General features: G+C 43.8%; 2 pseudogenes; one reads left to right on the top strand and one right to left on the bottom strand.

Moving 5' to 3' along the window:
* Positions 1-511: 511 nt before the first annotated feature.
* On the bottom strand, positions 512-8,461 carry LOC115131133 (sulfate transporter-like; annotated as a pseudogene).
* Positions 8,462-11,887: 3,426 nt separating this feature from the next.
* On the top strand, positions 11,888-25,089 carry LOC115130024 (rod cGMP-specific 3',5'-cyclic phosphodiesterase subunit alpha-like; annotated as a pseudogene).
* The last annotated feature ends 1,499 nt before the right edge of the window (positions 25,090-26,588 follow it).

The following is a 26,588-nucleotide window of genomic DNA, read 5'->3' as shown; positions in this document are numbered from 1 at the left end:
CAAGAAGGTCATTCTGAGAGAGATAGCGGGAGAGCTGGCCAAGGACGGCACGTTCAAGAGTTTTGGAGAGAAAAGAAAGAAGGGATACTGGTCTGTAGTTGTTGACATCGGAGGGATCGAGTGTAGGTTTTTTCAGAAGGGGTGCAACTCTCGCTCTCTTGAAGACAGAAGGGACGTAGCCAGCGGTCAGGGATGAGTTGATGAGCGAGGTGAGGTAAGGGAGAAGGTCTCCGGAAATGGTCTGGAGAAGAGAGGAGGGAATAGGGTCAAGCGGGCAGGTTGTTGGGCGGCCGGCCGTCACAAGACGCGAGATTTCATCTGGAGAGAGAGGGGAGAAAGAGGTCAGAGCACAGGGTAGGGCAGTGTGAGCAGAACCAGCGGTGTCGTTTGACTTAGCAAACGAGGATCGGATGTCGTCGACCTTCTTTTCAAAATGGTTGACGAAGTCATCTGCAGAGAGGGAGGAGGGGGAGGGGAGGAGGATTCAGGAGGGAGGAGAAGGTGGCAAAGAGCTTCCTAGGGTTAGAGGCAGATGCTTGGACTTTAGAGTGGTAGAAAGTGGCTTTAGCAGCAGAGACAGAAGAGGAAAATGTAGAGAGGAGGGAGTGAAAGGATGCCAGGTCTGCAGGGAGGCGAGTTTTCCTCCATTTCCGCTCGGCTGCCCGGAGCCCTGTTCTGTGAGCTCGCAATGAGTCGTCGAGCCACGGAGCAGGAGGGAAGGACCGAGCCGGCCTGGAGGATAGGGGACATAGAGAATCAAGGGATGCAGAAAGGGAGGAGAGGAGGGTTGAGGAGGCAGAATCAGGAGATAGGTTGGAGAAGGTTTGAGCAGAGGGAAGAGATGATAGGATGGAAGAGGAGAGAGTAGCGGGGGAGAGAGAGCGAAGATTGGGACGGCGCGATACCATCCGAGCAGGGGCAGTGTGGGAAGTGTTGGATGAGAGCAAGAGGGAAAAGGATACAAGGTAGTGGTCGGAGACTTGGAGGGGAGTTGCAGTGAGGTTATTCGACAGGGATGCTGGCCCATGTTGACTCCAATGCTTCTCACAGTTGTGTCAAGTTGGCTGGATGCCCTTTGGGCGGTGGACCATTCTTGATACACACAGAAACGGTTGAGTGAAAAACCCAACAGCGTCGCAGTTCTAGACACATACCATGTTCAAAGGCACGCAAACCTTTTGTCTTGCCCATTCACCCTCTGAATGGCACACATACACATTCCATAGCTGTGTTCGAATACCCATACTAACATACTGTATACTACATACTTAATGAGTGTATATACCACATACTATTACTTCATTTTAGTATACTGTAAACCAACAGTATCCTTCCAGTTGAGCATACTAGAGATTTGCCTGTCTACTGGAAGTTGATGCTGTTGCTATGCAACGTCTTGGTAGTATAACAAATGACTAGCTAGACATTTTACGATTTCGTTGTGTTCGTAAATTCAATCTGGGGTGCCAGAGTGCGCTCTGGGTGTTCATAAATCCAGAGCGTTGTCAGGTTGTCCTTTTGTAAATTCAGAACTTTTCGCTCTCGGAGCGCACCCTGGACACTCTAGCCGAGGAGTAGAGGTGATCCGAGCGTTCAACGGCAGTCAAGCACCCAAGCTAACTGGCGAACGTTGGCTAGCTACTTCCTCATACAAATGAGAGCGCACCTCACTGATCATTTTACTCACCCTAGCAGAGCTGGTTAGGCTGTTTTCCTGTCATCCAGAGCATTGATGACTAACTCTGCTGCTGGCAACAATTTAATTACGCTATTTTTTACATTTACTGACACCAGCCATATTCTACAAGTGTTGAGCATTCGTAAATTCATCAGTTATTCTGCACGAGAGTGTTCTGAAATAGGAGTAGATAGACAGAATTAACCATGTCCAATGAAACGCTCAACGACTATACCAATTAGGTAAGAATTATGTGAATATTAAAGTCAATAAACGTTTGGTAGTTAGATAGTTAATATTATGCCTGGCAAGTTCGATGTATTAGTAGCCAACTAACGTTAGGTAACTAGCTAACATATCGGTACATACTGCTGTAATGCTATGCAGTTTGTAAGGACAGCGTAGCTAATAAATTGTCAGCCAACATAACTTATTTGAAAAGTCATTACTTTATTACATTGATCAACATTTTCTTAACATTTGGCATTATTAGTTATTACTAATAATCTATTACACCCATCTTCTGAACAATTGCATTATGGGCCCTAAATGCACAGAAAGTGTACATTGCATGTATACTACGTATTTTGGCAAATTTAGTACTACATTCGGGAACTTTTGGCATACTAACTATATCTATACTATGACGAATAAGCATACTATATACTCAATTCATGTCACAAATAGTATGGTTAGTGTGGTTAGTGTGAGTATTCGAACACAGCTCATGTATCAATTGTCTCAAAGGGCTTAAAAATCCTTCTTTAAACACTGATTGAAGGTAACATCAATAAGGGATCATAGCTTCACCTGGACAGGCTGTCATGTAAAGAGCGGGTGTTCCTAATGTTTTGTACACTCAGTGTATATGTTGTGTATTAAGTAGGGTTGCAAAATCCCGGGAACTTTAAATAAATTCCCTGGTTTCCCCAGAAATCCTGGTTGGAGGATTCAGGATTTCCTGCCTGTTCCCTTCTGATTCCGGGAATCCTCAAACTGGGATTTCAAGAAAACCAGGGACTTCCCAGAATTGTGCAACCCTACATTAGTATTAAGATATATTTCTGTAGCTATACAATCTTTAAAGCTGTTAACATGACGTGTCACATTCTCCATTTTGAGATGAGAGGCTCTGTGAGTAGTGGACGGCATTGCTAATGGTGAGAAACATGTTTTCCTTCTCTTCCTTAGGGTAGTAGCCACCTCTGTCCAGTGACTCCAGTACTGAGGTATTACACTGGGCCAGGAACACCTGGTGTCCCAACTCCTTATAATCCTTACAGACATCCTTCAATGCATTCACCCCTGCTGTGTCCAGAAACAGCACCGGGCTGCAGTCTATAACCACAGAGTGAAAGTTGACTTGATTTGGTAGGAAGATTTTGGTGGCGGTGGTCAACTCCGTCTCTTTATTAATCTTAGTCCTGTCCTCCTCTCCTGCTGTCATGGCTACTTCTTGCAGTTTCGTCCTCTGTTTCTACAGCTTCCTCTGCTTGGCCTTCTCCTTGACGGGGTTCAGGCCCAGGCAGCGGTACAGGGCCGTCTTGAACAGGCTCTGGTTGGCGTAGTAGATGGGCGCCTCGTAGCGGAAGATGGCCACCCCAGGCTGGGTCTGCAGGTCCTTGTAGGATGCCAGGTCCATGTAAAGCCTAGCCCAGCTCTAAGGCCTGGGCTCTCTAAGTTCCCCCCAACACACATAAGGCTGAGACCATTACCCTAACCAGCAGGCCTAGCTCTGTGTTTACTTTTTACAGTAGTGTTCCCCAGGTCCAGTCTAGTGTTGTTACCGCGACTCTCTGTGAGGTACCCTGGAAGGGCCAGCTCCCTGTCCACCACCTGGCCCACCAGCAGGCACAGCACCCGAAGATGCCCACAGAGATGTGGCGTGAGGTGCCAAGCAGGGTATAGATGATGCTGGAGTAGAAGGAGGTGTAGAGGCCGTAGATAGAGTCTTGGCCCGCCAGCAGAGAGTAGGCGATGGACTGGGGCACCAGCAGGATGCCCACTATCAACCCAAACATGACGTCAACCAGGATCCAGTCTCTGAGTTGGTAGCCAATTAGGGTGGGGATGAACCCCAGAACATGGGCCTTGGCTCGCTCTGAGCTGCATGTGCACTGCTTTTTAGTTGGTGTGAAACAGCTGCCTTCCAGTTTTCCTGCTTCTTCTCCCTTCTCTTCAGCACTACTAGGGGCGTGTGGTCCACTCTTCGCTCCCTCATCTGCTGAGGCACAGCAGTCTTCTTCAGCCATCATACCAGGCCCACCTAGTCCCCTTTTGATAGAAAAAGTCAGTTAAAGTCAAGACCCAGCTAGCACATTTGATTCCTTAGAAGTTGTGGGAAGACACATTTTTGGTTTCCTATTGGTTCTGAGAACGAAGCCATACATTTCCTGACCTGTAAAACGAAACGTTTTTAAAACGTTCTGAGAACGGAAGTGAACAATTCACCTTCATTTTTTGGGGGTTTGAGGGAGATACTGAGAACGTTTTACTATGGTTCCCTGAAAGTTTTCCTGGGAGGTTTTATTAGCGTAAATGAGAACATACATTATAGGTTTCTTGGAGGTTTTCACTGAACGTTGCAATAAGACTGCTACCTTATTTTCTCTTTTGAACTCCAAAACACAGATAGGACATTTGCTTAGGAATTAATCATGCAAACACATTTATTTCCTTATTGTGGCATGGCGTCAGTGAGTTGAACCTATGATCTTTTGAACCTATAATCTTTTTATATTTTTGTGAAAACTACTCCACAGATATGGCTCTTTTGCAACTTGGGGATAAGAAGTTTTACAGCCCTTGAAAATAATGAATACGCTCTTGGCATCTTTTTAGATTTATCCAGTGTTTGACATGATTGATCATGAAATATGACTTTCTAAATTGCATTATTACGGTTTTCATGATCATACATGTAATTGGTTATGTTTATGATAGAGAACAATGTGTTTATGCAAATGGATGTGCATCTACCAGGGCCAAGCTATCCTGTGGTGTGTCACAGGGTTGGATAATCTGACCTTTGTTATTCCTAATCTATATCAATGACCATGCCACTGCGTCTTCTACCATACTTCACATGCTCTTTGCTGATAATACCAATTTTATCACACAATAATTTTGATTCAGTCATTTCTGAATGGTCCAGATCATTTGTTTATCTTTAAACTGTGTTTTTTTTTAAATCCAACTTTACTTTATTCACTACTAAGAAATATCTCTCTCAATTGGTGGGAATGAAATGGAACAAGTCACATCCACTGGATTCCTCTGAGTTCTAATTGATGAAAACTTATTCTGGAAAAATAATTTACAATTTGTCTGTAGCAAAGTGATGAAAATCGTTTGTATTAGGGTTGCACATTTGGGGGAATATTCAGAGGTGGAAACTTTCCGTGCGACTATATGTAAATGAATATTTACACCATTTAAATGTAGATGTTTTTTTTCCATCAAACAACAAAAGAGAATATTGAATGATCCCCAGTGATCTATCGCATCTCCCAAAAATGTTTTCAACATACAATTGAAGTCAGAAGATAACATACACTTTAGGTTGGAGTCATTAAAACTTGTTTTTCAACCACTCCACAAATTTCTTGTTAACAAACTACAGTTTTGGCAAGACTGTTAGGAGAATGCCAACAGTGTGCAAAACTGTCATCAAGGCAAAGGGTGGCTACCTTGAATAATCTCAAATATATTTGGATTTAGTTAACACTTCTTTGGTTAGTACATGATTCCATATGTTTTATTTCATAGTTTTGATATCTTCACTATTCTACAAATGTAGAAACTAGTAAAAATAAAGAAAACCCCTTGAATGAATGTAGGTGTGTCCAAACTTTTGACAGGTACTGTATGTTCAAATGTCTCTCCTGTGAAGTAGTGCTGTGTGCGACATCTGCCTAGCTTCTTGAAACAAGCTCCAGTAGGCTAATAATTTTGATTTTGGACTGTATAACTTAACTGGACTGTATAACTTAACTGGACCGTATAACTTAACTGGACTGTATAACGTTGTATTATATAGACTTTAATTACGCACCTCATTCAAACCATGAAGCTGGGAGAGAACATGCAATGCTGGTGCAGGACTTGCGGATTCATGCCCATAGGGGTCATAGGGACACGTCCCCCTCAGATTTGTCCTGTTTAAAATTAAAATCACTTTTTTAAATGTATCTCTGTAATACTACTAGCCACATAGCAATTTTATGAAGTTTGCTTTAGCTAGCCGATAGGTTTCCAATCTCCCAACCTCATCACTAGCTACCAAGAAGCCATTTCATTCTATAAATCAAGTTAGTTATACAAGCTAGCTACTCTATCTTAGGTGGCAAGGTTGGTAGACTTTAGAAAAGCAAGCAATAACTAAATGTACTGAGTAAGACTCCCATTCATTTCAATCTTTTAGCCAGATTTTAGCAGAGATGCAGAGAAGCATCCCTTCCCCCATATGAAGTATACGTGACCCTAGTTTCAATTATTTAACCAAGAGAGCATATATAGCTACATCTTTGGCTTTTTATACATGTCTGTTTTGATATGTCTGGTAGCCATATCATAGGCTATGTATTGGATAAAGGAACAATCACTTGGCCTTTTTTTGGTCTTGGGCTCATAAACTGTCTTTAATGTAGGGCTCATCAGGTTTAGGTAGAATTGTCGTGTCGATCAAAGCTCCAATCAAATCCAAACAGTTTAATGCGGTTACCCGGGAGAAAAGTTATTTATTCTCGGGATGGAACATTTGTATATTCTATTAAATATTAAACCCTAACAGGGTTTTAGAGTACAGATCTCTATGGCTATGTTAATAGTATGAACTGGTCATACAAGAAACTGACTAGGAGAGAGGAATACGTGGTATTGCCTAAGTAACCACACAGCTATGCAAAAAGTGCATGTCACATTGACATGCCATCTACATGGATATACTTTATACAGCACACTTTTATAACCCTGTAGATCAGGTATTCCCAACATTTTGTGCGCACAATGCCACCGGGGGTATACGCCAAATAAAAATGTGATTCACAATATTTCAAAAATATATATAATTCTTCACATTTTCAAACAGTCCACTTATATTTTCAAACGGGGCTGTACATTTGATTGAGGTTCTCTCTCGCCTGAGTAGCCTCGTTTCACTGCCAAAAATAAAATTCAACCATCTAGTGTTTAGCGAAATAACAACCATGTCAAATACAGGTAGCCTCGTCAAATAATTAGCATCCAATCACACTAACAGTTACTCGCGGGAATTCCACTAATGGTCCGTATTTAGCCAAACGTAACTGCTGCTCATTCCGTTTGCTCGAAAATAGATACATTGTTTTTAAAAAGTAAGGCCCGCGTCCATAGATACACATACCAGCTCTACTGCTACTACCAGCAGTACTACACCTACACCCGTCGACGACACAAGTTGTTCTGCTTCCACAAGCACATCAGATGCTAGCATCAGTAATTCTACATTTGTTTTTAGCACAGCTAGCATGGACACTGACAGTTGTGAATCTGATGCAGCCTAAGAGCTACTGCCCCCGTACCCGGGAAACCACCAAACAACAGACAGGGACGTTGGAAATTGAGGCTATGATTAAGAAGTTGGAGCTCTTCTCTGTCTGCATTAACAAGGACAACGCACAGGTCTTTCCATCATTGTATGATTTTTTTGTGGGAAAATGAACTCAAGCTTACGGACAATGTAAAATGTGATATAGTGAAGCACCTGAGTGAGTTATTACGCAGGTACTTTCCAGAAACGGATGACACAAACAACTGGATTCCTTACCCCTTTCATGCCCTGCCTCCAGTCCACTTACCGATATCTGAACAAGAGAGACTCATCAAAATTGCAACAAGCGGTTCTGTGAAAATGTAATTTAATCAGAAGCCACTGCCAGACTTCTGGATTGGGCTGTGCTCAGAATATCATGCCTTGGCAAATCACACTGTTAAGACACTGATGCCCTTTGCAACCACGTACCTATGTGAGAGTGGATTCACGGCCCTCACGAGCATGAAAACTAAATACAGGCACAGCCTGTGTGTGGAAAATGATTTAAGACTGAGACTCTCTCCAGTACAACTCAACATTTCAGAGGTATATGCATCCTTTCAAGCACACCTTTCTCATTAACCGGTGGTGAGTTATTCACAATTTTCGATGAACAAAAAGTTTTATATGTAAGATGGCTAAATAAAGAGCAACATTCTTGATTATTATTATATGAGCTCTGGTCACTACTTCCCACGAACCGGGTAGTGACAAAAACTCACACTCATTCTTATGTTTAATAAATGCATCGTATAGTGTGTGTGTGTGTGGCAGGCTTACAATGATGGCAACAACAACAAACATTTGAGAGTGCGCTGACCCTGGTGATAAAGTGGTACGTGAATAAAACGTTTGGGAACCACTGCATAATGTTTCTAACGACTTTAACCTCGTTTTAAGAACACATTCAATTAAGTCTTTGTAATAAAGTTGTTAGGCTATCAATATCTATGTAATAGCTTAAAATATTTGTTGATAACTTTTACAACGGTAAATACAGATTACATTATGTTATGGATGGGGGATCATTGTAAACATATTGCCAACGTTGTGCACCACCAGGTTACCTCCTGTACTTTGTTGACAGCAGTTTAGACTACATGCACATTTTAATACGTTACTCACCTGATCTTCGTTTATAGGGTTATTAGTAACAAAACCATTGGATACTGTATGTATCGTTCTGCCAGGGATTCAGCGTAGCACTCGGCTTGTACGTCATGAAATATGAAGCAAAACGCAAACGCCCCCATCACGTGACACACACATTCGAATCAGAAAAAGGGTTGCATTTTATTCTTACCTTGTATCTTTCAAGGGAGAAAAACAGTATGAAGAATCATCCTTAAGAACATCACAACATGAATGTAGTATGTCAGTGCTATGACAATTTAATGTCTGATTGAGAAATTATACAGTGCTGATTGAGAAATTATACAGTGCTGCAGACGCATTCTCTTTACTGCCCCCAAATGGCATGCAGTGTAACTTTGACATGCTAGACATCCTAAACCAGGGACCCCCAATAGGCAGACCGATTACATTTGGCCCCCCAAAATGGTCATCCCAGTGTAATCAAGGTTCAAAATTATTATATTTTTGTCAAATTCGATATCTGTTTAAGGTTATTATGGTCAATTTGCAGTGTACAAATAATTTATAACTATGTTCCGGACCCCTGACCATCCACTCAACTAAGAAATCGGCCCGTGGCTGAATGTATTTGGGGACACCTGCCCTAAACCCAACCCACGGATGCATTGGCTTCTATTTCCAGCTCCCCCTGATAGGGTAGTCACATCTGGCTGCAGATACATGGACAAACATAGATCAAAGGCTATACACTACAGCAGGGGTTTTCAAACTTTTCTTGCCCAGGCAAACCAGTGAAATTCTTCCATTGAAGCTGTGAGAAAATGTTGCTATTTTTAAGCAAATTTCCAGCAATTCTACACAGTTTGGTATAGAGTTGTCAGACAAGCAAATGTTCTGCAATTCTACGCATTTTGCCAAGGCTAATGCTGTGTTCCTCAGCTCAAACATTATAAGAAAATCAATGGGCATGTGCCATGAATACCTGTTTTTGATTCTCCCTGACTGTCTAGATTTGATTTTATTTGATCAATATATTTTCTGTATGCTTTCTATCTGGTTTTGGTCATTTAAGTTGACACTCACTGAAAATACTGTTTTTCCATCCCGAAAATGACCACTTACTCTACATGTCCTGCCTAATTTTTTATACAGAAAAAACCCTGTAATTATGTCCAATTACTGCAATTTCCTTCATATTAAAGAGAGAGTTTTGACAATGAAGCCCTTTATCTACTTCCCCAGAGTCGGCTGAACAGGAACAGCTAGAATGCTAATTGTTCCTGTAGACTTCCAGTCATTGCACTAATACTTCCTTCATACTGGACGCAAGAACATTACAATGGTATCCACAATGGTAATCCCTTACAGCTAGTGATATTCATAAAATAATTATTTTCACATAACCCCCCACCACCACCACCACCACCAAAAAAAAAGTGTAATTCTAAAATAAAACACTATATCCGCTGACACTTGGAGGGCCACGGACTCCAGTTTGAAAACCCCTGCACTATAGCACAGGACATGCAGCCTGCAGGCTGACAGAAAATATAGGTCAAGAGTATTTGACACAAATATTGTCATATTTGTCATTGCCAAAACTCAAGACTTTAGTGTAAGGTTTTCATTAGGCAAGCATGTTACACAGGCTGTAAACTCACACTCTGGGAAATATTTGAACTTAAGAGCTTGGTAGGTCACACTCCATCTCATTTCAACATTTAATAACATGATTTATTAACTCAGCTGCAGGAGGGTGATACACTAAACCAGTTCAAATCATTCTACCACTGTTTATTGCTTTTAGTGCCATGATAATTTTTCTACTCAGTCTGTGAGTAAAATAGTTATTGTAAAGCACAGTAGGCTACGAATTATTTTCACGACACTTTAAGATATTTACCGCACGACTTTCTGTACACCCAGTGTCACGCTCTGACCTTAGAGAGCCTTTTTATGTCTCTATTTGGTTTGGTCAGGGTGTGATTTGGGTGGGCATTTCTATGTACTGTTTTCTATGTTTTTGTATTTCTATGTTTTGGCCGGGTATTGTTCTTAATCAGGAACAGCTGTCTATCGTCTCTGATTGAGAATCATACTTAGGCAGCCTTTTTTCCCTTTTGTCATTGTGGGAGTTATCTTTGTTAGGGGCACTATAGCCCTTGTAAGCGTCACCGTCATTTTTGTTATTTCTTGTTTTGTTGGCGACATTTGACAAAATAAAATAAAATGTACACTCACAACGCTGCACCTTGGTCTTCCTTGAACGACAGCCATGACAGAACTTCCCACCAACAAAGGACCAAGCAGCGCGGCCAGGAGGAGCATGGATCCTGGGCCCGGGAGAAGAGAGAGTGGAGGACATCTTGGACATGGGAGCAGGTTATGGCAGGGGACAAGACCATTGCCATGGAAACAGGCGGAAGTGGCAAGGGAGGAAGACAACGATACCAGGAGTCACGACAACGAAGTAGGCACGAGAGGCAGCCCCAAACATTTTTGGGGGAGGCACACGGGAGATTGGCTGAGTCAGGTTGGAGACCTGAGACAACTCCCCGTTCTTACGCATCTGCCGGGCTAGGGTGAGCATCCAGCCAGGGCGGATGGTGCCGGCTCAGCGCGCCTGGTCTCCAGTGTGTCTCTTCGGGCCCAGGATATCCTGCGCCGGCTCTGTGCATTGTGTCTCCGGTGCGTCTGCACAGCCCAGTGCGTCCTGTGCCAGCACCCCGCATTTGCAGGGCGAAGATAACCATCCAGCCAGGACGGGTTGTGCAGGCTCTGCGCTCGAGACCTCCAGTGCGCCTCCACGGCCCAGTGTATCCGGTGCCTCCGCCAAGAACCAAGCCTCCAGTATGTCTCCCAGCCTGGTGTGTCCTGTGACTGCTCCAAGAACCAGGCCTCCTGTATGTCTTGCCAGCCTGGTGAGCCCTGTGGCAGCTCCACACACCAGGCTGCCCATACGTCTCCTCTCTGCAGTGATGATCCATGGCACAAAACCTCCAGTGATGATCCATGGCACGAAGCCTCCTGTGATGATCCATGGCACGAAGCCTCCAGAGACGCTCTCCAGTCCGGAGCCTCCAGAGACGCTCTCCAGTCCGGAGCCTCTAGCGACGGCCTCCAGTCCGGAGCCTCCAGCGACGGCCTCCAGTCCGGAGCCTCCAGCGACGGCCTCCAGTCCGGAGCCTCCAGCGACGGCCTCCAGTCCGGGGCCAGCAACGACATTTCACTAAATAAAAGAAAATGTATGCTCACCACACTGCACCTTGGTCTTCCTTGAACGATGGCCGTGACACCCAGGAGTACTGTAGGCCTACAAAAGGTTATTCATTGAGGAGACAAATTCCAGCTAGGCCTATACGTCTGGCAACATGTGAACATAACATAGCGTATTATAATCTCAATGTGTAATTGGATGCAGGCTTATCAACACAGATGACCATTTAAAACCATCCTGCTAATTTCTTCTCAACTACCTGCAGTCAGTTTAGGTACTCTCTGAGGAGAAGGAGGATACACACACCACACACAGCAACTGAGAAATGGCAGCCGTGGACAAAGATGTGGCGGAGAAGTTTCTCGACAGCAACCCTGACTTCGCCAAGCAATACTATGACGGCAAGTTCCGCCCGAAGGTCATCTCTATAACCTTTTTCAAGACAACATGACTTCCCAAGTGAATATCAGCAGCTTCCATGAGCTGAACATGGTGGAAGAGAGTGAGATCATATTTGACATGGTCAGAGACCTGCAGGACAACCACCAGATGGAGAAGGCTTGAATTTCACGAAACATCTCAGCTTCATGTTTTCGGTCAGAGAAGATGAGCCTGTTCATGTACCGGATGCGTAACGGCACAGCTGGCCACGAGACGTGCACAAGGGCGCCACCCTGGAGGAGTGCCTGGTCCAGCCGGATAGTGAGATAGTCTTTCCCATGGACATTGGCATCGTGGGCCATGTGATCACCACTAAGAAGACTGTTAACATTCCAGATGTCTCACAGGTAAACATATAAAGCGATAGCTCAATTGTGGAGAAACCTTGCGATTTAAAAAATTACATTCCCAATACAGGTAAGAACCTAATCGCCACTTTACAGTTGATCTCCCAGTTTGTGTTATCTTATACAATTGGACATGTTTATTTCTATGCAATGTAGTGAACATGAAGTATTGCATTCCATTATATAGATGTGAGCATTAGTACTGACAGATTCAGAGGCCTACTTGCCTACTGCCTCTAGATGGCAGCATAAGGCCATCACATTTGTAATACTAATTCCCTCAAAGCCAGGTCAATTTTTATTAGAGCCAATACTTTTAACATTTGAAAATGATTGCCAAGCTTATTTTCATACTTTATACGTTTGTCACGTTACTACTTATCCTCAGTGGACGGCCATCATTGTCCCTACCTGTATTAAAATGATTTATGTGTTTGCTGTTTTCATATTAAACCACGCAGTGCCTTTGATTACAGATACATTCTTAGTATCCACATCTAGAACCTTGTTATTCACCAACACTCACAGATAATATATCCTTTATCAAATAATAACAAAGTAATACAGCCACAGTATCATCATGATTAGGCATGTTTTCCTGTCAATAGACCTTCTCAAAGGTAGCATTGTTTTGTGAAATAGAGACATATGATTACTCAACTGATATCAAGGATTACAGTGTCCAATCCCTGAGAGAGACTGCTCCGTTCACCCTGGTATAGTTGGCAGAATTATTTATGGTAATTAGGGGGAGGATGGTTTGAGCTCTGTGTCTTCCTTTTCCCTAGTGAAAGACAGAACCAACATTACTGCGATATGTAAGTGTGGTGTGGGATTGCCACGGCAAGGCAGTCCCCTCCCCCACCAATCGGTTGTGCAGGGAGGCATGGCTGCTGGGTGTTACTGGGCCTGCAGGGGATAAAGCCCTTTAATCTCAGCTGAATTAGAGCGATCCTGGATTATTTCTAAAGGTCATAGCTCAAAGCCATTTCCCCCAAGTTAGTGTAATTGCCGGAGATCTCACCTTCATTCTATTCAAAGTCACCTGTAATGTCCTTTCCTTTTAATCCAGATGTTTTTCATCATGATACATATTCTCCAGTCAAGAATAGCTCACAATGACACTGAGAGAACAAACCGTTCTTATCGTTAGATGATATGACAGTGAATTCATTTATTCTTGGATTAATATGAGTCTCCATAAAAGCATATTATGTTTTTAGCAAAGTTTAATAGTGTTATCGAAGTTAGTTTTTACATAATCATATAATAATTTGACTTTTTATTTGACTTTTGCTCTAGGGATTCACTGTGACATGCAAGTTAAAGGATCTCAACAATGGATTTATGATCAAAGCACATTGACAGATGCTTGTTTATTAGTTCTAAAAACCTTTCTCTGGATTGCCCCTCAGAGCAGCCACTACAGTGACTTTGTGGACCAGATCCAAGAATATCAGAACAAAAGTGTCCTGGATACCCCCATCATGAGCGGCAAGGATATGGTGGCTGCTATGATAGCTGTAAACAAGATTGGAGCTCCCCACTTCACTAAGCAGGATGAAGAGGTAACCTCTCTAACCCTACCCACTCCCCTCAGCAGTTGCGGACTGGGACCAAAAATCGGCCCTGGCATCTCTAAACACACCAGCCCAGTATTTTACTTGAGGCCCCCACACCAGCCCATTTTTTTTCACGAGGCCCCCACATTGGACATCCCCCCCCCCCCCCCCTTGCGGCCTACATTATTAGCCAAATAATTATAATTTTGTGCAAAAAACCCAAGTTAGACAGGCCCACTGGGCAAAGAATGAACCAGCCAGTCTGTCGCTGATCCTCAGCCTGCTTATGTTGACAGATTAAGCTCAGAAATGCATCACTGCTAAAGTAAGACTGAATTTAGATGTTTTTGCACTTTACAGACTCTGTTGAAGTATCTCAACTATGTGAACTTGATCCTAAGAGTGTTCCATCTGAGCTACCATCACAATTGTGAGACCAGAATGGGACAGGTAAGACCTCTCCAGATTATATTGATGATGAGGCCTGCTTATATTTCTTTATTACTAAATGATATGCTTTTCCTGCTTGACTCCATAACTACACCTCCTCCCATCCTTATAGGTCCTGCTCTGGTCTGCCAGTAAAGTGTTTGAGGAGATCACAGATATTGAGAGACACTCCTGATGGCAGAGTGACTGACTAGTGACTAAACAGTACAGTAGACAAATCACCTGTACAGAGTCCATACACTGCTGTGTCCAATTATGTATTCATACATCAACTCATACAATCTGATTCTAATGACATGCAACTCATTTATCTCCAGGAAGTAAACTTCTACAAAGTGATTGACTACATTTTACATGGAATAGAGGAGATCAAAGTTATACCGTGAGTAATTTCATCAATGATGTAGAAAATCGAATTATATACCAGGACATTAATCTTATCATATTTATGTGCAGCTTTTACACACACAATTACATTTGGGTGCATGTATTAATGAAGTTGATTTGGTACTTTTTGAAATTACACACCTATAAACTTATTTTCTTGGAACTTTGAAGTAATAGTATCATGTTCTTGTCTCCATCTCCCCCGTTCTTGTCAGGAACCCCGCTCCGGACCCCTGGGCTCTTGCCAGTGGCCTGCCCCACCTACGTGGCTAAGGAGGGACTGGTGAGCTGAGAAGCCTTCCCTTACTTACTGAAGAATGAATGCATCCAAAATGACACCCTGTTCAATATGTAGTGCACTACTTATGACCAGGGTGCATAGGGATGGTAGTGTGCCATTCCCGGATGCAGCCCATGTCTTCTCTTCCCTGTACATGGTATCCATGGGCACCAGACAACCAGAAAGCCATTATAGTTAATTACGCAGCTGTCAAACGCACACAGCCTGGAAATGAAATGTACTCTTGCACTGAAATGATGGATAATTGCAATTTTGTGGATATTGTAATTAATCGTGCAGTGCTTTTCATCTGAGTGACCATGATCATCCTCTCCTCTCTTCCATATTTCCTCTTCTCCCCTCCAGATCTGTAACATTATGAATGCAGCCCAGGATTACTTCTTCAGCGTCCAAGTAAGATCAGATCTCTGTCTGATTAGCTCAGTGCTGTCAAATGCACAAATAATTGTTGTTGTAGTTGTTTTTTGTAACTATTTGTATTGGTATTCCTTCACAGTTCCAGTATAAACAATGATTGAAATACAGAATATTGCACATGTGATTTTATACATTCAAATATACCATGTAAAAATGCTTTTTGAAGGATGTAGGAATGTATATGGCCATACAAGAATATGAAATTCTTAAGTAACAAAACACGTAATAAACAACAACAAGCTAGTCACACAGCTAGTCTTCAAAATGAATAGAACAATTATAATAATAAGTCAGTCTAATATTAAACCCTAACAAAGGTACATAAATTAAATACAAAACTAGGCTAGGCAGTTTGCAGTGGAGTAGAGGGAAATTGCATTGTCTCTACATAGTTAAAGAAAGGCTACCACCTTCGGTAGAACCCCGTAGGGTATATCTTCTCCAATTTACTAAAGTGTAAGACATTTTTAATCAACGCAAAATGAGGAGGAGAGGGTGATTTCCCCCGAAGTAAAATCAACCTTCTTGCCAACAAATAATGATGTTATGGCAGTAGGAGCAAAAGGTACCTGTAGTACTTTAGATATGGTATTAAAGATGGCAGACAGATAGTTATGTAGTGAAGGGCAAGACCAAAACGTATGTATCAATAAAGCAGTAGCATGCCGACACCTGTCGCAAACATGGTCGACATCAGATCTTAGAGAGTGAATGCATCAATTAAAACAGATATTATCTCTGCTACTGAAGGGGCTATAGTCCTGTGACCAAGTGGAGTATCATTGTAGTAGATTGATACTAACTATTTCCAGCACTTGGCAATGACTTATCCATACAAAGTATTTCAAATTTTAGTTCCAAGTCATGCATCGCTGAGGACGAACACATTCAAAGTCAAGAATGTCAGGTTCAAGTCGTCAAATATTGTTTTTGTACTGCTGTGAACCCAATGCAAAGCCATTGAGGTGAGATGGTTCCTGTTTCCTTGTCCTGTTCAGAAAGGGCCTGTAGATACATCTGGCTTGACCATTAAGAAGGTGCTGTCCCAGAAGGAAGAAATAGTTGCAGTGGCCACCTTAAACCTCAGGAAAGATGGGAAACCCTTTGACGAGCAGGATGCAACTTTAATGGAGGTATGCTACTCTCAAGTGTTACTGAGGGGGAAGTAGAGCGAAGATACTGAGTCACCGCTGTATAAATAAACACAGGCCATTGACAGCATCTGCATTATTTATTGGTTGGAGTCAAGCCTCCTCCTCTACTCTCCTCTCCTCTCATCCACTCTTACATTAGGGATAGTGCCAGCTAACGCATAATATAACTTTATAGAGCCTTTGAAATATGAATCAATAACATTGTAAGTTACAGTAATCCATTTTAAAATATAGCTTCCCTATCGTTATTGTACCACATCCCCCTCTCAAATCCCGTTTGATAGTGCCTGTGTATACTGATTTTGTGAACCAAGGTCTGAAATACAATAGTCTAACTCTATCGTTGGTCATTGCAGTCTCTTACCCAGTTCCTTGGCTGGTCTGTGCTCAACACAGACGCCTATGACAAGTGGAACACTGGAAGGACATCTTCCAGGACATGGTGCTGTACCACATCAAGTGCAGGACGAATGAGACCCAGAATGTCTTGGTGGGTAAAGTCAAGTTATTCACACACAGGTGGTGAAAAACAAATTTATAACATGGTAAATAGCCTGCCATACTAGATACGGGGTAATCAATCAATGGCGGAATGTTAGTTACCATCTGTGAGATTTAAACAAATAACTTTTTACAGAAAAAGAACAGTGGTTTTCAGGGAATCCAGAAATGGATTGATATAGCTTTATGTCATCCTAGGTGAACACTTTTGGTGTTATTTGCTTTTAGAGGGATGGAAAGGAGCCGCATGAGTGTGAGGAGGCTGACCTGGAAGCACTCCTGGTAAACAACTATTCCAACTTCCATTTATTTTCTATTTGCCTCTGGCTGGCTGGCTGGCTGGCTGACTAGCTGACTAGCTGACTGGCTGGCTGGCTGACTGGCTGGCTGTCTGGCTGGCTGGCTAGCTGACTGGCTGGCTGGCTGGCTGGCTGACTGGCTGTCTGGCTGGCTGGCTGTCTGGCTGGCTGGCTGTTTGGCTGGCTGACTGGCTGACTGACTGACTGGCTGTCTGGCTGGCTAGCTGCCTTGGTAGTCTACATATTGCACTTTGTTTCCCTGTTTCCATACAGTCTGAAGTTCTACCGCCCTCTACCAAGTCGGAGATCTTTAAGTTTCACTTCTGTGACTTCTGTCATTTAGACCTGGTCAAGTTAGGCATTAAGATGTACTACGAGTTGGGTGTGGTGGACAAGTTCCACATCCCCCGCGAGGTGAGACATCTCTGAGGAAGAAGCATCTTGGCAAGAGTCTCTTGTTCCTACTGTTACCAAGTCACGTTTCTTCCATTACAGATGCATAGTTCTGCTCAATAATGTGTAATAAAGCAACGCTATACATTTCAGTCGTAACAATTGCATGATTAACTTTTAATAACTAAATCATGACAGTTTATGCTGGTTATAGTTAATGATTTGATAGGATCCCGATGTAGAAGATGTTAGCTACCCTGGTTACATTGGCTTTAGGATATGTGTTTCTGCTATAACTAGCTGACCCATAACTATCCCTATGTATGTTCCTCTCAGACCCTCACCAGGTTCTGTTACTCCCTGAGTAAGGGCTACAGGCAGATCACCTACCACAACTGGAGCCGTGGCTTCAACGTGGGCCAGACCATGTTCACTCTGCTCATGGTGAGTACCTCCTCTCATCTACAGCTAACCAGCATTCTATTACAAAAAGAGGAGTCCCAAATTGCACCCTATTCCTCAGGTACTTGTATTACTTGTAGTGCACTCTATAGGGAAAAGGGTGCCCTTTGGGACGTATTAAGCCTTAGATTACACAAACCCTCAGGGATAAAAACATAACCTACATTACCGTACACGTATACCATGGATGATGATACCGTGACAGTTGATACATGTAACCAATACCCTCCTTCCATGTAATGTAACGAGTCATCCAAGCGTGACCCTTCCTCTCGCTGCAGTGTCCCTATAATGTATAATCACAGTAAATTCCTCATAACTCGCAGAGGGAGGAGGAGCAGAGAGGAGCGTCAGGCTCATTATCAGCGGCCCTGCGTGGCTGTGTGGCTGTGTAGCTCGGTGGGTCCATGCTTCATTGGTTCTAATGAGGCCTACAGAGCCAGGCGTCTCCATAGGAGCAGGCTGGGAGGGGCGTGGGGGTGGAGAGGGTGTCACTGCAAGGACATTAATAAGAGGCACAGGTGTGGCTCCGTACTGCTCCTGGGGGAAGCTCCATGAATCCTGGCCCTAACCTAATTTCTTGTGTCATTAGACATGTGACCTAACTTTCTGTATCGTTGCATTAGACAGGTGACCTGAAGCGTTACTACACAGACCTAGAGACCATGGCCATGGTAACAGCCGGCTTATACCACGATATCGACCACAGAGGCACAAACAACCTACACCAGGTGAAGTAATGGAATCACTGTGTTCAAATAGTGTTTGTTGTCATTCAAATACTTTGAATGTTTGATTTGAGCCTGTCTAGAGTACCAGAGTAAGCTAGAGTAAGTTCAATCAAGCGTAGCTTAAGTATTTGAAGGAAAACCAATACTATTTGAACGCAGGTCTGCTGCCTACAGTGATACATGTACCTGGAAAAGTGTAGAGACAGCAACTGAGAAAGCAATGACTCGTTACTTACCAATGGCTAATCTATCTTTGCAATCGATCTCAATCTTCCTCTCCCTCCTCCTGTGTTTGTCAGATCTGGAAAACCTCTTGCCAAGCTCCACGGCTCCTCCATCTTGGAGAGACACCATCTGGAGATTGGGAAGACCCTGCTGAGAGATCTTGTGAGTGAGGTTGCCTCCCAAATGGCGCCCTATCTGTACATAGTGCACTAGTTTTGACCAGAGCCCATAGGGCTCCAGTTAAAAGTAGTGCGCTATATAATGAATAAGATTCTATTTGGGATGCTGCCTGAGCCTCTCTAGGTTCTGACCTGAGAGGGGTAGTTTCTCCCTTGGAGAAGCTAGACTGTGAATGATGCAGTTCTGATGGCACAGAATGTGCCTGGGAGAATCTGCCCACCAGCCATCAGATAATTAGGCAACTTTCAGTGTTCACAATATCACCGAACCATGAACTGTGGCAGGCAGCGGCTTCATACTTCCCTCTAGGAATTGGAATATTTGAATTATCCTAGGGCTTTGTTTGTTATTGCTTATTCATACATTTGATATATTATACATATGTGTTGGTATTCCCAGATTCAACAGTACATGTTAAGTTTGAATGTGATAACATAAGTATTATCTTGGTACCTGTTTCAGGCCTTAAATATTTGTCCGAATCTAAGTCGTGCTCAGCATGAGCATGTCATACATCTGATGGACATCGCCACCATCGCCACCGACCTCGCTCTCTACTTCAAGTGAGTGGGTACCGCTGTATTTCTCAAATAACTTTTAAATGCATGTCCCCATAATACATACAGTACATACCTGAGAGCAGGGAGATTGTCTGTTCGTCCCAAATGGCACCCTAATTCCCTACATAGTGCACAGAACACTATCGGCCATGGTCAAAAGTAATGGACTATATAGGGAATAGATACAGGGAATAGGGTTCCATTTGGGCGGCATCCTGAGTCATGGTAACAGGGCAGAAACAAAGACAAAACTAAGACAGGACAAAAACTAAGACAAAGATAAACTATGGATGTCTTTGGCCACAGGTCCAAGACCACATTAGACTTAAAACACAATCCGTCATCAATTATGTTTTCATTAAGGTGTGGAGAAAATAATTGTACAACTGCTTTTCCTACAGACCTTCGAACTGTAACACACTCTATCTGTCCTCTACATACTCAGGGCTATGATGATGACGGCCTGTGATCTGTCTGCTGTCGCCAAACCATGGGAGATCCAGAGCAAGGTAATGCCTCATGTCCACCAAATGCATCAAACTCTTTGTGTTCCGGCAAAAGACATTCATTGTCAATGGAGTAGTCCCCAAAGCTGCGTTGCGCTCTGTGTACTGCATGCGTTCAGTATTTTCCACTCGTGCGTTGCTTTACCTTGAGGTGGTACAAACGGAAGTACACACACAGACTCCAACTAGCTAGCTTTTATTTAGTTGAAAAGTGAAGCATATATTTAAAAAATAAAATATTTCACATTTATTTAAAACCAGGTAGGCAAGTTGAGAACAAGTTCTCATTTACAACTGCGACCTGGCCAAGATAAAGCAAAGCAGTGCGACAAAAACAACAACACAGAGTTACACATAAACAAACGTACAGTCAATAACACAATAGAAAAATCTATGTACAGTGTGTGCAAATGTAGAAGAGTAGGGAGGTAAGGCAATAAATAGGCCATAGAGGTGAAATAATAGCAATTTAGCATTAACACTGAAGTGATAGATGTTCAGATGATGATGTGCAAGTACAGATACTGGGGTGCAAAAGAGCAAGAGGGTAAGTAATAATATGGGGATGAGGTAGTTGGGTGTGCCATATTACAGATGGACTGTGTACAGCTGCAGGGTAAGCTGCTCTGACAGCTGATGCTTAAAGTTAGAGAGGGAGATATAAGACACCAGCTTCAGTGATTTTTGCAATTCGTTCCAGTCATTAGCAGCAGAGAACTGGAAGGAAAGGCGGCCAAAGGAAGTGTTGGCTTTGGGGGTGACCAGTGAAATATACCTGCTGGAGCGTGTGCTACAGGTGGGTGTTGCTAGCGTCAGATAAGGAGGGGATTTACCTAGCAAAGACTTATAGATGACCTGGAGCCAGTGGGTTTGATGATGAATATGTAGTGAGGGCCAGCCAACGAGAGCATACAGGTCACAGTGGTGGGTGGTATATGGGGCTGTGGTGACAAAACTGATGGCACTGTGATAGACTACATCCAGTTTGCGGAGTAGAGTGTTGGAGGCTATTTTGTAAATGACATTGCCAAAGTCAAGGATCGGTAGAATAGTCAGTTTTACGAGGGTATGTTAGACAGCATGAGTGAAGGAGGCTTGTTGCAAAATAGGAAGCCAATTCTAGATTTAATTTTGGATTGGAGATGCTTAATGTGAGTCTGGAAGGAGAGTTTACAGTCTAACCAGGCACCTAGGTATTTGTAGTTGTCCACATATTCTAAGTCAGAACCGTCCAGAGTAGTGATGCTAGTCTGGTGGGAAGGTGCGGGCAGCAATCGGTTGAAGAGCATGTACTTAGTTTTACTCGCATTTAAAAGCAGTTGGAGGCCACAGAAGGACTGTTGTATGGCGTTGAAGCTCGTTTGGAGGTTAGTTAGCACAGTGTCCAAAGAAGGGCCAGATGTATACAGAATGGTGTCGTCTGCGTAGAGGTGGATCAGAGATCACCAGCAGCAAGAGCGACATCATTGATATATACAGAAAAAAGAATCGGCCTGAGAATTGAACCCTGTTGCACCACCATAGAGACTGCCAGAGGCCCGGACAACAGGCCCTTCGATTTGACACACTGAACTCTACCTGAGAAGTAGTTGGTGAACCAGGCGAGGCAGTCATTAGAGAAGCCAACGCAATTGAGTATGATGATAAGAATGAGGTGATTGACAGAGTCGAAAGCCTTGGCCAGGTCGATGAAGACGGCTGCACAGTACTGTCTTTTATCGATGGAGGTTATGATATCGTTTAGGACCTTGAGCGTGGCTGAGATGCACCCATGACCAGCTCGGAAACCAGACTGCGTAGTGGAGGTGGGATTCGGAATGGTCGGTGATCTGTATGTTAACTTGGCTTTCGAAGATTTTAGAAAGGCAGGGCAGAATGGATATACTGTAGGTCTATAACAGTTTGGGTCTAGAGTGTCTCCCCTTTGAAGAGGGGGATGACCACGGCAGCTTTCCAATATTTGGGGATCTCAGACGATACGAAAGAGAGTTTGAATAGGCTAGTAATAGGGGTTGCAACAATTTCAATATTTTTAGAAAGAGAGGGTCCAGAATGTCTAGCCCAGCTGATTTGTAGGGATCCAGATTTTGCAGCTCTTTCAGAACATCAGTTGTCTGGATTTGGGTGAAGGAGAAGCGGGGGGCTTGAGCAAGTTGCTGCGGGGGGGGTGCTGAAAAATTGGCCGGGGTAGGGGTAGCCAGGTGGAAAGCACGGCCAGCCATAGACAAATGCTTATTGAAATGATAGATTATCGTAGATTTATCGGTGGTACCAGTGTTTCCTATCCTCAGTGCAGTGGGCAGCTGGGAGGAGGTGCTCTTATTCTCCATGGACTTTACAGTGTCCCAAAACTTTTTGGAATTAGTGCTACAGGATGCACATTTCTGTTTGACAAAGCTAGCCTTAGCTTTCCTACACGTCAAGTACGGAAAATGCAGGCTAGACATCCGGCAAAACAAAACACATATGTCTGGTGGACATGGGGGATTTAACACAGATGTTTGAAGAATGAAGTCCTGCTTCTATTCTCATATGGCAGCATAGTAACTGCAGAACTACTGTACACTGTTGCCCTCAGCAGAGGATGTGAGCGGAATGTGGAATATCCTTTCTGTAATGGCATTTTGATTGTGAGGTCTGGATTGCATCAGGAGCAGGCCTTTCATACTACAGTATCTATGAAATCTTAATAGAATATTTCCGTACTAACAAGAGTGCACAAATGCACTCTTGTTGCTATGGACATCGTCATACTGTAAGTTTCGTAATCAGTGTTATGTGTGACCATTCCTGTGTGGGCCTGCAGGTAGCGCTGTCTGTGGCTGCAGAGTTCTGGGAGCAGGGTGACCTGGAGAGGACGGGGCTGGAGCAGCAGCCTATTGTTAAGAACTGCATGGAGGGAGGGAGAGTAAGAGAGCATTCCCATTGGGCATGTGGTGATGTACTGCCTGTTATGTAGTACACTGAGTCAGAAAGAGCGGTCACCACGGCCCAGTCAACTGGACCATATCCTGACTCACACCGTTTTACCCAGACAGCTCCCTAGGAGTTTAATAGCATTTGTGTCAGAATGGGACATTTTAGTTTAGGTTTATTTGATTGCTTAAGCTGGAGTAAGTAAAGCCCAGTTGTTGTTTCAGTACATTTGCACTACTAATCCCATGATTCATATTTTTCCCCCCAGCTAATGATGGACAGGACCAAATCAGCTGATCTTCCCAAGATGCAGTTTGGTTTCATCGATTTTGTCTGTGCTTTTGTGTACAAGTTGAGTCCCTGCATCTCTATTATGAATCAATAACTACTAGATGGCACTGAAGACCAAGCAAAATATATCTAACTAGTATTTTGAACTGAATGTTTTCCCTCCCTCCTCATCTACCTCACTCTTGTCTCACACCTCTCCTTCTTCCCCTTTTCTCACCCCCTCCCAATCTCCTCCCACCTCCTCTAGGAGTTCTCTCGTTTCCAGGTGGAGATCACTCCCATGCTGGACCGCCTGCTGATCAACAGAAGGGAGTGGAATGCTCTGAAGGAGGTGCACGAAGCCAAGCTGGCCGCTCTGGAGGAGGCCAAAGAGGAGGTAGCCGTCGCCACCACCGCAGCCAAGCAGGGTAAAACACAGACATGGACACACACACAGCACCAAGAGACACACAGGCAGACACAGGAAAGACCAGGGATTAAGACTGACACAATGGAATTTATAACATTGGTGAAGAACCTCACTCATAGTAATGACCATATCATTAAGAGATGCCCCAAACGTCCTCTTCAGACATGGAGGACACTACTAAGAGCAGCTATTTGGGGGGGAATCCAAACATGGCAGACTATCTCTAAAAACTTGAACTATCTCTGTTTCAAACAATGTATAGCTTATGCTCTGGGGCTAATTACATTTAATCAATGTGAGATCAGGGCCCATATTCATAAAGCTTCTCAGAGTAGGAGTGCTGATCTAAGATCAGTTTTAGATCATAATGAATAAGAGTATATGGACAGGGAGGACCTGATCTCAGATCAGCGCTTCTAGTCTGTGGCGCTTTGTGAATACGGACCCTGTACTCTAACCCTGTGTTGTTCCATCTCTCACACAGGAAGTGCAGCCGAAGCAGCCCCCCAGTCAAAGACCTGTGTTGTCAACTAGACTAGAGAGTTCCCAGTCCTGGACCAAAGTGACTATTCTTCTCAGCACCAAATTTCAGTCCCCGTACCCGATATCGATTTACAAGAGCTGATTAACATTAGCCTAGCATAGCTTTACAGTATACTGCACTGTGCTGTACACTGGCCTATATATGGAAGGAATTGTATCAGGCTACAGGATCCACAGGATGGAGCAGGGTGTGGACAATGTCAAACACAGCCTATTCCTGTGCAATGAATGTGGATACTTAGGCATTTTAGTGGAATTTACAATGAACTGATTGTCCTCGTTGATTAGGCAATATAAAATTGACTTAAAAATATGGAATTCGGTTAGAATAAAGTGGGTGGGTATCATTTCCAATGGCTAAACATACACTGCTCAAAAAAATAAAGGGAACACTTAAACAAAACATGTAACTCCATGTCAATCACACTTCTGTGAAATCAAACTGTCCACTTACGAAGCAACACTGATTGACAATATATTTCACATGCTGTTGTACAAATGGAATAGACAACAGGTGGAAATTATAGGCAATTAGCAAGACACCTCCAATAAAGGAGTGGTTCTGCAGGTGGTGACCACAGACCACTTCTCAGTTCCTATGCTTCCTGGCTGATGTTTTGGTCACTTTTGAATGCTGGCGGTGCTTTCACTCTAGTGGTAGCATGAGACGGAGTCTACAACCCACACAAGTGGCTCAGGTAGTGCAGCTCATCCAGGATGGCACATCAATGTGAGCCATGGCAATAAGGTTTGCTGTGTCTGTCAGCGTAGTGTTCAGAGCATGGAGGCGCTACCAGGAGACAGGCCAGTACATCGGGAGACGTGGAGGAGGCCGTAGGCGGGCAACAACCCAGCAGTAGGACCGCTACCTCCGCCTTTGTGCAAGGAGGAGCAGGAGGAGCACTGCCAGAGCCCTGCAAAATGACCTCCAGCAGGCCACAAATGTGCATGTGTCTGCTCAAACGGTCAGAAACAGACTCCATGAGGGTGGTATGAGGGCCCGACGTCCACAGGTGGGGATTGTGCTTACAGCCCAACACCGTGCAGGACGTTTGGCATTTGCCAGAGAACACCAAGAATGGCAAATTCGCCACTGGCGCCCTGTGCTCTTCACAGATGAAAGCAGGTTCACACTGAGCACATGTGACAGACGTGACAGAGTCTGGAGATGCCGTGGAGAACGTTCTGCTGCCTGCAACATCCTCCAGCATGACCGGTTTGGCGGTGGGTCAGTCATGGTGTGGGGTGGCATTTCTTTCGGGGCCGCACAGCCCTCCATGTGCTCGCCAGAGGTAGCCTGACTGCCATTAGGTACCGAGATGAGATCCTCAGACCCCTTGTGAGACCATATGCTGGTGCGGTTGGCCCTGGGTTCCTCCTAATGCAAGACAATGCTAGACCTCATGTGGCTGGAGTGTGTCAGCAGTTCCTGCAAGAGGAAGGCATTGATGCTATGGACTGGCCCGCCCGTTCCCCAGAATCCAATTGAGCACATCTGGGACATGTCTCGCTCCATCCACCAACGCCACGTTGCACCACAGACTGTCCAGGAGTTGGCGGATGCTTTAGTCCAGGTCTGGGAGGAGATCCCTCAGGAGACCATCCGCCACCTCATCAGGAGCATGCCCAGGCGTTGTAGGGAGGTCATACAGGTACGTGGAGGCCACACACACTACTGAGCCTCATTTAGACTTGTTTTAAGGACATTACATCAAAGTTGGATCAGCCTGTAGTGTGGTTTTCCACTTTAATTTTGAGTGTGACTCCAAATCCAGACCTCCATGGGTTGATACATTTGATTTCCATTGATCATTTTTGTGTGATTTTGTTGTCAGCACATTCAACTATGTAAAGAAAAAAGTATTTAATAAGAATATTTCATTAATTCATGTGTTTTTTTAGTGTTCCCTTTATTTTTTGGGGCAGTGTATATGTAGACATATATCTTTGA

The sequence above is a fragment of the Oncorhynchus nerka genome, linkage group LG6 (genome assembly GCF_034236695.1).
Source record: "Oncorhynchus nerka isolate Pitt River linkage group LG6, Oner_Uvic_2.0, whole genome shotgun sequence".
Lineage (NCBI taxonomy): Eukaryota > Metazoa > Chordata > Actinopteri > Salmoniformes > Salmonidae > Oncorhynchus > Oncorhynchus nerka.
The sequence above is the reverse complement of the archived record's forward strand: the minus strand, read 5'-3'. Positions and strand labels throughout refer to the sequence as shown.